Here is a 15002-nt window from a genome sequence, read left to right on the forward strand (position 1 = left end):
CATGTGTGCAGGTCAGTAAACACAAACAAAATACTTTCCGTTTTTGAAGCAACTTAAAGAGGTATTGTTTTGTTCAATAGCCATTCCTGCTTTCACATGTTCAAAGCAAATACAATTTGTAAAATGACTCAACAACAGTCACGGCTGCTTATGTAGTTAAAAATATGTAATGCTTTTCTTTTAGTTGCCGGTACATTTTGAGACTGTCACTTTCCTTGAAGTTCATTTCTCCTCAATAAGCTCCTTTAAATATTCTGTCACGGTTCAGGAGCACATTAAAATCCTAGTGCGGTCTCACAATAAAACATTCATATTTCCATTACACAACCATTGGTAGCCAGTTTCCAGAATGTTGCAACTCACAAGCAAGCTTTGTCGACCAATAAGAAAGTCTCTTGCTCTCACTGCTCAGCTCATGCTTTCTGCAGTGCCCGACTCCAAGCACCTCAATTAATCAGAATGTATAGGCTTACCGCAATGCATTTGCCCCTGCCAAGGGTAGTCCTTATGACTGACAGCGCCGAACATACGCCGGCATGGACAGCACTGTGCTAGTCCTATGCTTACAGACTTTCCTGCGAAATGGCAAAAGACTTTGTCCCTTTCTGTCTCAGCGTGGATGGGACTGTGCTAATCCTATGCTTAAAGACTTTGATAGAAAAGCAGACATTTGAGGTGAGCAGATCTAGAGTGTCGCTGGTGTTGAGAGTGCTCTAAACAGAAGCTGCTTTCCACCTAAACTTGAGAACTATCCAGAGTTCTCTGCTTCTTTTTTGCATAATTTATGCATTACTCTGTGCGTGAAATGCTATTGTTTATATATAAATATAAATGTATATATATATATATATAAATCCAATGGTTGTCTCAAGGCAAGAAATTGCGCACTCGGGAATCAGTTTCAGCAAAGGTGGTTTATTTTCAGTTCACACGCTACGCGTTTCGACACGCCTTGTGTCTTGATCACACGTGAACCACCCAGGTCGGTGTGGCTTGTTAAGCACAAAGATGATAAACATAGAAGAGGTAACTTTAAAGTACACATTTCAATGCATTAATAGAGGTACCATCTTGTAGTGGAGTACTCATAAGAAAAAGCATTTCTTTCACTAAGGACCGATTACTTTCAAAGGCCCCCTCATTGTGTATGCACATAATTTACATAGCAATTGTCCGTAATTACGAGAAGTAAAGATCAAAACAGTCATTGCAAAATTATTCAAGGTATTTGGCTCAGGTGCCCACTTTTTGTGCATTTGCTGTGTCATGCATATGAATAAAAAAAAAATATATATATATATATATATATATATATATATATATATATATTCAAGCTCCAGCACTTTGTTCCATTCTCCAAACAAGGTACAAGCACTCCGAGGTGGGTGATCAGAAAACTTTAATCTGGCAAACAAAACAGACGCGTTTCGGACGTCAAGTCCTTCGTCAGTGTTTAACACATAGCACGTATTTCCAGGAAATACGTGCTATGTGTTAAACACTGACGAAGGACTTGACGTCCGAAACGCGTCTGTTTTGTTTGCCAGATTAAAGTTTTCTGATCACCCACCTCGGAGTGCTTGTACCTTGTTTGGAGAATGGAACAAAGTGCTGGAGCTTGAATTTGATACACACGGTACCGGCGTGTGAAAGCACCCCCCCACGAGTGCCTTGGGATCTTCGGTACCTGGGAGCTGGATATATATATATATATATATATATATATATATATATATATATATATATATATATATATATATATATATATACTCAAGCTTCCTCTGTTGACCCGTGCCCTCCGGAGGTGGAGCGTCACCACTGGAGGGCTGGAGGAGCATCCAGTGAAAACAAATCTCCGACGAATTCCAGTAAAATCAAATCTCCGACGAACAAGCAGGCAATTATAACAAAAGATGTTCACTCAGTAGGCAACAATGCGGCTGGCGGTTTTAATATCAAGTAATGCAGAGAAGACGTGTTGGCATTGATGATGTCTTTATAATTTGGCGTGGTAACATCTCAATGGCACAAAACTTTATTGATGACATTAATAACAATGACCTCAACTTAACCTTTACCTCACATATCCATACCACACAAGCAGAGTTTTTGGATGTCAAGCTTCAGGTTAATAACAACAAACTTGAAAGTACCTTACATAGAAAATCCACGGCAGGTAATATTACATTACACGCCAATAGCTCACATCCTAAGCACCTCATCGCTAGTATACCTTATGGTGAGGTGCTCCGCCTTAAGCGGATTTGCAGTGATGAAAATGATTTACGCAAATGCGTTGAGGATATGCGCAAAAGATTATTATTGAGAGGTTACAGTAACAAACTCATTAATAATGCGATTAGCAAATCAGACAAATGACCAAGAGCCAGTCTGTTTAAGCAAGTTTCCATTGAGTCCACACCTAGAGTTACCAATACCAACTCTGATAACCCTAGACTTATCACGACTTTCTCACGACAAGAGAGAAAAATCAGAGCGATTGTTCAAAAACACTGGCCTATTGTCCTCACAGATCAGGTTCTGGGTGAACGTTTGACATCTTCACCTGTTGTCACTTTTAGAAAGGGCAGATCGATGGGCAGTGATCTAGACAAAAACTCCCCTAAGACGATTAAACCAATGTTGTGGCTACATTCATCCAGGGGGTTTAAAAGATGCACTGTGTGTCGTGCATGCAAATTTGGTTGTAACAAGACATCTTACCAGACACCATTTGATACATCCCCTATTGCCATCAAGGATAGCTTTAATTGTAAAACAGACTTCTCACGTGCACCTGTGGCTTAAATTACGTGGGAAGCACGAAGCTACAGGTGCACGTCAGGATACTGCAACATCTAAGGGCTATCCTCCACAATGACGCCGCCTATCCCGTAGCACGGCACTTCTCTAAGTGCCATAATAAAGATATCAATTGCCTTTCTTATTTTGTTATTGCCGCTGTTCCTAAAAGTAAAAGAGGTGGCAACAGAGAAAGGAAACTACGGCAGCTAGAAACCAAATTCATTCTAGAATTAGATAGTAAATGGCCCCGGGGACTCAACAATGCTGAGGATATGTATACCTTTTTATAAATTGCACACAGTAATGTGATTCCGTATATGCCAACGTTATGGATTAAAAGTATTATCCAGTATATATCATGTATATGCCAAAATTGCGCTTCAATATTCTGCCCATCAACAGTATTCTCATCTGCACAGCTATGTTTCTCTCTCTATTTTATTCTATGAAATGTATAATAATTTTATATTGATATCGTTGATACGTATGAAAACAAATTTTCTTATGTCAATTTTGCAAATACACTTTTTACAGGGGTTTTAATCCGGCTAGAGAAAACCATTTTCTTAAAGATGTATGTAATTGATGTGCTATGGAATTTGATGTTGTCGACTTTATCATTATGGAAAGCACACACAACACTTTATATATTTATTATCTTTGCACTGTTGCACAATTATTTAAGCACTTTATTGTATAAACTAAAATGACCCATATACTATTAGCACTTCAGCACTTTTGTTGGTCACTTGGTCAGAGTGGATTTGACAACGCACTGACGCCTACAACCAACACACACGGTTATAAACATAGTCAATGTTGTGTTACAGTATCTAGAGTGTTGATGTCGATACATCATATGAGGATTCATCCTGATATAGACTCTCGATAATAATTACTTGACTGTGTTTTCCATATGTCAGAGATAACGTATTTATCGTGTATATCTGAAAAGCATTTAAGCAGATATATAATTTTCGGTTTTTGTAGTATAAGCAATACGACAGTCTGTTGTCCGTTTCTATTGACATGTGACCTGCATCTCACGGAAGTAAGGGGGCGTGCACAGTGTGTGTAAAATATTTTAAAAGTGCAGTGACGTGTAATTAGCTGAATGTGATCAAGGGCTCTGGAAGCCCGAAACGCGTCGTTGTAGGCTGTGTGAGGAACGCGAATAAACTTACATCTTGCCTGAAATTGCTGTGGTGGTCCGAGTTCCTTCTTCGCCGAAGCACGAGTGTGGTCGGAAGTGGCGGGAATTGGTTGGCATATATATATATGCATATATATATATATATATATATATATATATATATATATATATATATATATATATATATATATATATATATATATATATATATATATATAACCTCCAATGCTCACCCTCTGTTGAAAGTAAGCGGGACACAGCTCCGGATTCAGATTTAGGTAGGAATTTTATTGAACTCTACAGCACCTTCCCTTGCAGTCCGTGATGCGCTCATGTTGTGTGGGCAGACGCGTTTCTGGCCGTCATGGCCGTCTTCAGTGCCGTTGTCACAGGCTGCTGCCAATTCGTGTGGGCTCTGGGCCGCTGACCACTCCTTATAGGACAGTCCTGCACCTCATTGGGGGGACCCCTCCCTCTGGGGCGGTCTCACGGCTCCACCTCCCCGCTGCAGGTGTGTGTGCTTGTGGCTCCTGGCAGACTGCATCCTGGGATATGTGGTTTGGTGTGGTATCCCTGCTTAATAGCGGAGTCCCAAACATCCCGAGATGTCCCATTCCCTTAGCACCGCTCCATACATCCTAGCAGTGCGGCCAGGAAAGTGTTGTTCCGTCACCACCTGTGTCTTTATCCTATCGGGTAGCGCAATGCTACCTCCTCTCTCCCCATCGCGAAAACTGTTCACCTGCCGGCAATATCTTCGCTGGGGGGGGCGCCGCACCTTGTACTCCTCGTACTGTCCAAAGTTTCGTTTTGCTGAAATGGTGCGGTGCTCCAGACCGAGAGTGCGTGCCCCACCGGTCTCAGCCAACCGGAAACATACAACCTCCAATGCTCACCCTCTGTTGAAAGTAAGCGGGACACAGCTCCGGATTCAGATTTAGGTAGGAATTTTATTGAACTCTACAGCACCTTCCCTTGCAGTCCGTGATACGCTCATGTTGTGTGGGCAGACGCGTTTCTGGCCGTCATGGCCGTCTTCAGTGCCGTTGTCACAGGCTGCTGGCAATTCGTGTGGGCTCTGGGCCGCTGACCACTCTTTATAGGACAGTCCTGCACCTCATTGGGGGGACCCCTCCCTCTGGGGCGGTCTCACGGCTCCACCTCCCCGCTGCAGGTGTGTGTGCTTGTGGCTCCTGGCAGACTGCATCCTGGGATATGTGGTTTGGTGTGGTATCCCTGCTTAATAGCGGAGTCCCAAACATCCCGAGATGTCCCATTCCCTTAGCACCGCTCCATACATCCTAGCAGTGCGGCCAGGAAAGTGTTGTTCCGTCACCACCTGTGTCTTTATCCTATCGGGTAGCGCAATGCTACCTCCTCTCTCCCCATCGCGAAAACTGTTCACCTGCCGGCAATATCTTCGCTGGGGGGGCGCCGCACCTTGTACTCCTCGTACTGTCCAAAGTTTCGTTTTGCTGAAATGGTGCGGTGCTCCAGACCGAGAGTGCGTGCCCCACCGGTCTCAGCCAACCGGAAACATACAACCTCCAATGCTCACCCTCTGTTGAAAGTAAGCGGGACACAGCTCCGGATTCAGATTTAGGTAGGAATTTTATTGAACTCTACAGCACCTTCCCTTGCAGTCCGTGATGCGCTCATGTTGTGTGGGCAGACGCGTTTCTGGCCGTCATGGCCGTCTTCAGTGCCGTTGTCACAGGCTGCTGGCAATTCGTGTGGGCTATATACTCCAGCTTCCTCTGTTGACCCGTGCCCTCCGGAGGTGGAGCGTCACCACTGGAGGACTGGAGGAGCATCCAGTGAAAACAAATCTCCGACGAATTCCTGTAAAATCAAATCTCCGACGAACAAGCAGGCAATTATAACAAAAGATGTTCACTCAGTAGGCACAATGCGGCTGGCGGTTTTAATATCAAGTAATGCAGAGAAGACGTGTTGGCCAAAATGTGTCTTCTCTGTTTTTCTCGATATTAAAACCACCGGCAGCATTGTTGATGGACTGAATGATTGTCTTATGTAATTCTTCCCTGCTTGTTGGTCGGAGATATATATACATTTTGTTCAATCTCTCTAGGCATAAGAGGTATAAAATGTGCGATTAGTTCTTATTTAGCAAGCGTGCTATAAGTGGCAATGTATACATGCCAACAAACTATATTCAGTCGAGGGGCTCACGATTTTTAAAGCCAGAACTGGCATTAAATTAATCTTTTTCCCTCCTGAAATGTTCCCACTTCAATACAAGTTAAAGGGGAAAATATATCCCCCGATTCTTTTATTAAATTTCCCTCGTCTGCTTAGCAAATGTTGGCATTTATGTTGAAGGTTTAAAGGTTTCTGAACTACATTAAACTTTCCCGTTCTAAATGGCCTAAATCTGTTCACACGTGTCTAAATTAGATGTTTACTTGTTCGAAGCTTCAGTCTACCCGTTAACATTGAACCCTGGTGCTGCCTGTTGCATGTAAACATTGGCCAATCCTTACGCATCCTAGCTACAGCAGAGAAGAGGTTAATATTGACAGCCCAGCAGGGCTGCCCCGAGGGATCACCAGAGGCTACTTTTAACCCTGATCTCTGCGTTCCCATTGGCTAACCAGACAGGCAGGTATTTATTTTTGGTCTCGTGTGCTTCTGGGCGTGCAGCCAGCGCCCCAACCCCCCACCACTTCTTGTCATCGGGGTTTCTCAAGGGAGGCCGAGGCCACCACTCGACCTCCACCAGACGTACAGACGTACAAGCAGTGTGCAGAGCGGCGGCGTTGACGTTACGCACGCGGGCTGCATACTGAGGCTGTGAAGTGAACTGTGAGCGTGGGCTGCCTGCAGCTCTGACAGGATGCGACAAGATGGAGGACAGACAGCGACCAAGAACAAAGGGCACCCACGTCTATTAGTTTTTATCGGCTGTACACACCATCGAGTGTGTAAACCACCTCTGCAGTCGCGAGGAGTTCGGTGGAAATAAACTTAGCATCAGCAGCACATAAATAAAAAACAAACTGCATTTTTGTTTTACCGGAAAATGCATGAATTTCAGTCAGTCTTATGTTTCCGAGGGTGCAGGGAATTAACATGCTTTGTTTACAACTCCAGCCAGAAGCACACTATACAGTTATTACTGCAAAGCCATGCAATGATTTCTGCAGAGGCGGACCCCCGTAGGGGCTAGGGAGCCGTCGCCATAACCATGCGGCGAGCCCCCGAAGGGGCAACAAAGGGGGGAAGACGGCCCGGGAACGAAAGAAAATGCGGGAAAATAGGGTCTCCCGATCAAGCAGGGGGACCCCGGAAGGTGCCGGGCTCGCCCCCCCCCCCGCCACCCCCCTGTGCCTTGCTTCCGCCGCCGCACGCCGACCAATGGGGGGGGCAGGCGATATTCAAACCCCCCAATGGGGGGGTTTCCCCAGGTGGAGACATACCTGGTGGGGGGCATATAAGCGCGCTCCCCCCCAGTGATACTCCTATGCACAGGAGCGGGGGGAGCAGCACGGCGCGAAGGAATTTTTGTCCCACCCACCCACACCAAGGGATCAGCATTGTCGCAGGGCTGAAAGAGGGAAAGAGCTTCGCGAAGGGCTACGCGGAGAACGGTTGGTACGGAGGCACACCGGAGAGCGGTGCGCCAGAATAGGTACACTCACCTTCAGATGCCGCACGGCTGGGTGAGATGGCCTAAGGACAGCGGCTCTGGGATGCCTCACGGCTGGGTGACATGCGACGAAGGGAAGGGGGAATATGCAGAGACGGCGCTCGCAGCCCAGCCCCCGCCGGATGGCAGGGCACAACAAGGTCCGAAAGGTAGCGAGGCAGCCTAACTCTGGGACAACGAATATCCCCTTCCCGCGCTGAGGAAGCGCAAGGAAATCCAACCTACAGAAAAAAACGCCCCAAAAGGGGTAAGAGACATTGGCAAGGAAACATAACATGCAAATGCAAGTAATACCTGTTTCCTTGTAACCCTTAATAAACTGCGGCCAACAAATGACCACCACGAAGAAAGGTGTAGTGGCTTTCTTGGCGGGAAGGGAAGTAAGAAATGTTATGTGTATTTCACTGCGGGAGTGGGGCAGAGTGCGCAGGTTACTGTACCACTCCTCAACTGTGCATCAGCCGCATATCGTCAGCAGTATTGTACTCTGTAAGGAGGATGCCTATAAGGTTAGAATGGCCTAGAAAGCCACTGCTCGCAACATTTTATTATTTGTATTTTATGATATTTTTTATAGAGCGCGAACTCCGACTTGTGTCGGGAGCAACACAGAACGCTTCGTAGAAATATAAGTATACAAAACATATATTACACATTGGCAGTAGTCTTGGTGTAGTTAACGTGTGAGAATGTGTTCCCACTGAAAAGGTATTTTTTGATTTGCCTGTAACTTTAAACTCGATGAACGGTTCTGCATGAAATGTGCCAATCTATTTACTCATCCAGCACGTGTCGTGGTAATCTGTCCACAGGAAACAACAAGTATTGGCATAGCCAATAGGTCTCTCCTTTGGGACCTTATAAGTGTTTAGTAGAGCTGTTGGCATTTATTTGTAGGCACAGGGAGATTAAGTAATTTGCCCCAAACATAAAATATGGAGCCTCCCACCAAGATTTAAACATAGGTTCCCAGTTTAAAATTCAGCTGTTCTAGCTGTAATCTCCCTTTACAATTATGTCCAAAAATTAGGAGTTGCCACATTACTGCATTAGATATACTGTAAGGACTGCAACAGTGTCAATAGCACAGCAAGTTCAGCTTTATGGTCAGCCAAGTGGCACTGTTTCATTTTATTTTGGTAACATTTGTCCAAAAACATAAATGTCAAGATAAAAAGTTTTTTCATGCACGCATGAACTGAATGCTCCTGCACTGTGTGAACTCGCCAGTAACGGTCTGGGCCTCTGCTGCGTATATAACGTGACAAACTAAGAAAAGCAGACGGCTGCCACATTCATGCAAGGATGGGGAAGGGGTGGGGCGATACTCAGACCAGCATTGCAGCGTGTCCGGAGCCCACATGGACCTAGGAACATTAGGAGCTTCAATTCAAAAGAAAACCACATGTCAAACTGCACCACGTAAACCAACTGCTGCTATAGATGACTTCCACTTAGTCCAGATAAAGGTGCTGTTGCCCCATTCCCATTGGACGCATCAGCCTTGACACAACGGTCATCAAGTTGGAGACTGGGGAAGGGGTCTCTTTTGAGGAAGTGGGAGTGAAAGAAATCGGAAGCACTGAATTTGAATGCACATTTTTGTCACTGAATACTGAGAAAAAAATGCCTAATTGAGGGGTGCATATTCGAGTTGAAAACAAATCTTTTTTGTTCTCATGTGCGTCCACAAACACATCAAGTGCTACACAAGGTTGTTCAAGTGGCAAGCTGGGTTGTGTGTGTGTGGGGGGGGGTGTAGGGGGTTGTAGTTTGCTCTACACAAGACAGTTCGGCTGCGGCTTCTGATGCACATTACCCATCTCCTTTACGTCCATTCTAGAGGGGCATCCCGGTCCCTTCACGCATAGAGGGACCTTGCAAGCAACAAACTGATGGCACTGCACATGAGATATCCATCCATGGCTAGGCTCCTAATGGCGCTCTTCAGAAGTTTGGGGGGTGGGGCGAAGCGCAGTGCAACAGGAGGGGTGAGAGGCAGAAGTGACTTTGAGGCTAATTATAGAAATGACCAGTAAAGGCAACATGGGAGTGGTAGCTCACACATTGGCGGTCAGAACACGTTACGTGATTTTTGTATCAGCTCACACACTGGGGGTCGGAACGCATTGTGATTTTTGTATCAGCTCACACACTGGCGGTCGGAACGCATTCGTGATTTTTGTATCAGCTTACACACGGAGTCGGAACGCATTCGTGATTTTTGTATCAAGTGTAAAACGAACGAAACCATCTTAGTTGACTAATATTTAAAAGTAAGCACTGTTTGTTTCTGGGGCTGGAGGTCTGAAACAACATTATACATTTAAAAGAGCCGAGTGACTTCCGTTAACGGGTGCCTAATAAAATAGACTGGTGCCAGCAGGGTTGGGGCATAGTCAATGACTGCATTTGTTAATGTAAGTGCAATGGAGCGCGGCCGCAAAAGTGAAAGCGACTGCGCTTGGTTATAACTAGTAACCTGATCCACGACCAGCTGCCAGCCTGTGCGTGCCACTGCTCGCTCCCGAGACCCAAAGGCCAGTGAGTGAACACTTTTAGAAGAAAGGCGGGACATACACCCGCCTTGGCCAATTGCGTGCTTTAATTTTTGAAAGCCACACGCAAAGGCCAATAAAATGTGAGGAAAATGTAAAGGCAAACGCTCAAGTTTACTAAGAAGTCTGTAGTGATTCAAGAGGCCCTCATAGATCAGCAAATGTGCGCTGCGCTAGGCTCGACCTAAAAAGTTAAAGAAGGGGTGGGGTGAAAAAAAGTCCAATTTCCTATTGTAGCTAACATTGGAAATTTTGACTAAAGATAGAGCAAAAACCATGGCATGAATGTACACCAAAGTTGGCAGGAAAGTATAACTCCTCAAATATTGTGCTCTTATAATTTGGTGCAAACCTGTCAGCAGTTTTTGAAATATTTGCATCTGAAAAGGTGTTGAACAAGATTTACAACTTTTGTAAATCTCTGCTGTTTAAATGACTTAAGAATAATGTCAGCCATATTTTGAATGATGCTAAAATGAGTGTCTGGCTTTGCTGGGAAGGCAGGAGTCCCTGTGCCCAACCTCTGTACTCAACACCTCACCACAGGTTAGGATGAACATGAGCTATGTCATGTTTTGAGTGTGTAACAAACAACCAATAGAGAATGGAGGGTCTCAGGGAACATTTAAAGACCAAGCGCAGATATATTCCCCAAAGATAGATCTCAGAACAAAAATGAAATCAGCGGGCCTGCTGAGTCGAACAAGACTATTATTATAGCAAAAGACCTAAAAATCAGTGATGCTATTGACAGAGGGAGGACAATCCCCGATGAGGAAGCCCTTAAAGAAAGATATTCTTAAAATGGGAGAAAATCCTTAAAAAAGGACAGTTTCCTATCACTCACCGAGGTGACATGCTTCTTCATCTGGGTCTCCTCCTGGTCACACACTAGTGTTATGTTATGTTATGTTATAGGAGACTTATAACGCGCACAATTACTCAGAAGTATCCTGGCGCGATAAGGACTCACGTGCGGAAGGAGAAAGATTAAAAAGCTTGATTAACAAGCATTTGCAATGCAATAGGTCTCGTATTAGGAAAGTTAGAGCTATTGGTATTGTAAATGACACATTTTTTATTTAGGTTTTGTTTTTGAAAATAGCTAAATTAATAGCTTTGTCATTTACAATGCCAATAGTTATAACTCTCGCAAATGTGACACCTATAGCATTTGTAATGCAATATGTGTTGTATTTACGTGACTTACATGTATTGATATTACAAATAACAATGTTTTTTAATTTTTTTAAATAATTAATACTTACATAAAAGTTATTGTAATTTATAATGGCAATAGCTTAAACTTTTGTAAATAACATTTGTGAAGATTATGTTCAGTGTATTTTATTGTGATGAAAATCCAAGAACATATGTCAAATATTAACATCTTTTTGTTACATTTGTAATAAAGCTTGAAACATTGAGATAACGTATTTGAACCAGTTGTTGTTGAATGGTTGCACAGATTGATGCTGTAGTGGAGCTCAGTGATGTTGTGGTGCCACTGAGTGATGCTGTGGTGGTGCTGAGTGATGCTGTATGCTATTCTATGTTTTGTTTTGCTATCCTATGTTTCGTTTTGTTATGCTATGCTATGCTGTTTTGTTATGCTATGCTATGTTTTGCTATGCTATGCTATGTTTTGCTATGCTATACTATGTTACGCTATGCTATGTTTTGCTCTGCTTTGTTATGCTATGCAATGTTTTGTTGTGTTTTATTATGCTATGCTGTGTTTTGCTATGCTATTATGTTTTGTTATGTTTTGTTCAGCCATGCTATGTTTTGTTTTGTTAAGCTATGCTGTTTTGTTGTGTTTTGTTATGCTATGTTTTGTTATGTTATGCTATGTTTTGTTATGTTATGCTATGTTTTGTTATGCTATGCTATGTTTTGTTTTGCTATCCTATGCTTTGTTTTGTTATGCTATGCTATGTTTAGTTTTGCTATCCTATGCTTTGTTTTGTTGTGTTTTGTTATGCTATGCTATGTTTTGTTGTGTTTTGCTAGGCTATGCTTTGTTATGCTATGCTATGTTTTCTTATGCTATGCTATGTTTTGCTCTGCTATGCTTTGTTATGCTATGTTTTTTTATGCTATGCTATGCTTTGTTGTGTTTTATTATGCTATGCTTTGTTTTGCTATGCTATGTTTTGTTATGCTATGCTATGTTTTGCTGTGTTTGGTATGCTATGCTGTGTTTTGCTATGCTATTATATGTTTTGTTATGTTTTGTTAAGCCATGCTATGTTTTGTTGTGTTTTGTTAAGCTATGCTGTTTTGTTGTTTTGTTATGCTATGTGTTGTTGTATTTTGTTATGCTATGTTTTGTTATGTTATGCTATGTTTTGTTATGCTATGTTTTGTTATGCTATGCTATGTTTTGTTATGCTATGCTATGCTTTGTTTTGTTATGCTTTGTTTTGTTATGCTATATTATGTTTTGTTGTGTTTTGCTATGCTATGTTTTTATGCTATGCTGTTTTGCTCTGCTATGCTTTGTTATGCTCTGCTATGTTTTGTTGTGTTTTATTATGCTATGCTATGTTTTGTTATGACTGACTGACTGACTGAAACATTTATAAAGCGCTCGAATGCTGCGGCGTCTTGGCGCTATGCTATGTTTTGTTATGCTATGTTTTGTTATGCTATGCTAAGCTTTGTTTTGTTATGCTATGTTGTGTTGTGTTTTGTTATGCTATGTTGTGTTGTGTTTTGTTATGCTACGTTGTGTTGTGTTTTGTTATGCTATGCTATGTTGTGTTTTGTTATGCTATGCTATGTTTTGCTATGCTATATTTTGTTATGTATGCTATGTTTTGTTATGCTATGGTTTGTTGTGTTTTGCTATGTTATGCTATGCTTTGTTTTGTTATGCTATGTTTTGTTATGCTATGTTTTGTTATGCTATGCTTTGTTATGCTATGCTTTGTTATGCTATGCTAAGCTTTGTTTTTGTTATGCTATGTTGTGTTTTGTTATGCTATGCTATGCTTTGTTGTGTTTTGTTAAGCTTTGTTGTGTTTTGTTATGCTATGCTATGTTTTGTTATGTATGCTATGGTTTGTTGTGTTTTGCTATGTTTTGTTATGCTATGTTTTGTTATGCTATGCTTTGTTGTGTTTTGCTATGTTTTGTTATGCTATGCTTTGTTGTGTTTTGCTATGTTTTGTTATGCTATGCTTTGTTATACTATTCTATGTTTTGTTTTGCTATGCTTTGTTTTGTTATGCTATGTTTTGTTATGCTATGGTATGTTTTGTTATGCTATGCTGGTGAGGGTAAGTGAGGGTGAGTGAGGGTGGGTGAGTGAGGGTGGGTGAGTGAGGGTGGGTGGGTGAGGGTGGGTGGGTGAGTGAGGGTGAGTGAGGGTGAGTGTGTTAGAGCGAGGGTGACGGTGAGAAGGTTGTGAGGTTATGTATCCTGTGCTTTTTTTGTTATGCCATGCCATGTTTTGTTATGCTATGCTGATGAGGGTGTATGAGGGGGAGTGAGTGATTGTGAGTGAGGGTGAGTGAGGGTGTGGGAGGGGGTGTGAGGGTGAGGGCGAGGGTGTGATGGTGTGTGAGGGTGAGAGGGTTGGGAGGGTGAGGGGGTGTGAGGGTGATATTCTCCCAAACCCTGATGTGCTGACCTCCTGATTAACACTCGACAATGAGTGGCGGAAAAGTGAATCAACCAATATGTGCACCATGTGCAGGAAACATCAATTAAAATAACTGCAACAGAAGAAGTCCACAAGGTTTGTAGTGGGTTGGATGACTGGGCTGTAGCGATTTATTTTCTGATTTATAAATCCCACAGTGGACTTTTAACTGATATATATATTTTTTTTTTTAAAGATAAAAGCAGATGTACTGCCAGCTTTGAAATCGGAACACTCGTCTGTATATCAAACGCTTTGGAGTTTATTTCTTTAAATTGAAGATTGCATAAATGTATATTACACGTTAAAGATTTCTAATGATTTGTGGAAAGTATTGGAGACTAAGTACAGTTGTGGTAATCAGCTGAGCATCGTTAACCACAGGACGTCTAGAGACAATCTTTTAGGACCCGCTTAGGGTGTGTGTGTGCCCTTTTTGTCCAAACCTCAGGTATTGTGTGTTTTTTACATAGCACTAGAAACAAGTAGCTAGAAATAAAGGGGATTACGACTGCCACCCTAGGGGTGACCTACCAAACAAGCCGAGTTTATGTGAAAATGTAAATTATTTGTAATCCACGCTGTATCTCCGCAGTCCGGCCCCATCCACAAAGGGGCTCATTGAGCCTGCCTCGTGCCTACATGAAGGGGGGATTACAGGGCAACAGCAGAGGAGGAGGGCGGGGAGGAGGCTGGGAGGAGAGGCGAGGCTGAGAGGAAAGCAAAGAAAGGTGAGAAAGGGGAGAACAGGAATAGAAAGCGGTGCGAGTGGGAAGAAGCAGAGAGAAGGAGGAAAGGCGGAACAGAAAAAAAGAATGGTTTAGGGGTTAGATGACAGCTAGCATGGAAGATAATTATGTACAAAATTCCCTTCTGAAAAGCAAGACTGCATCTAGGGCCAGGACTCGGAGTCTGCGCCGACAGGATTCTGTTTAAATGACACTCACACACAGTCTCACAGAGCTCGGCAGTGAATCTATGGCCAGTAGATGGCAGCAAATGTATGGGAATGATTAATAGAACAGAATGCTAGTCGTGACTGAAAGTTTATTAACCCAGATGGGCTATCTAATTTTAAATACTCCTCGCTGCTAAAACAAGGGAGCCCATCCATGCGGCTGTTGAACAGAGCATCAAAAGAAGCTCTCGGCATTGCAGGGGGCGGGG

Source organism: Lissotriton helveticus, chromosome 5_1 (genome assembly GCF_964261635.1).
Source record: "Lissotriton helveticus chromosome 5_1, aLisHel1.1, whole genome shotgun sequence".
Classification (NCBI taxonomy): domain Eukaryota; kingdom Metazoa; phylum Chordata; class Amphibia; order Caudata; family Salamandridae; genus Lissotriton; species Lissotriton helveticus.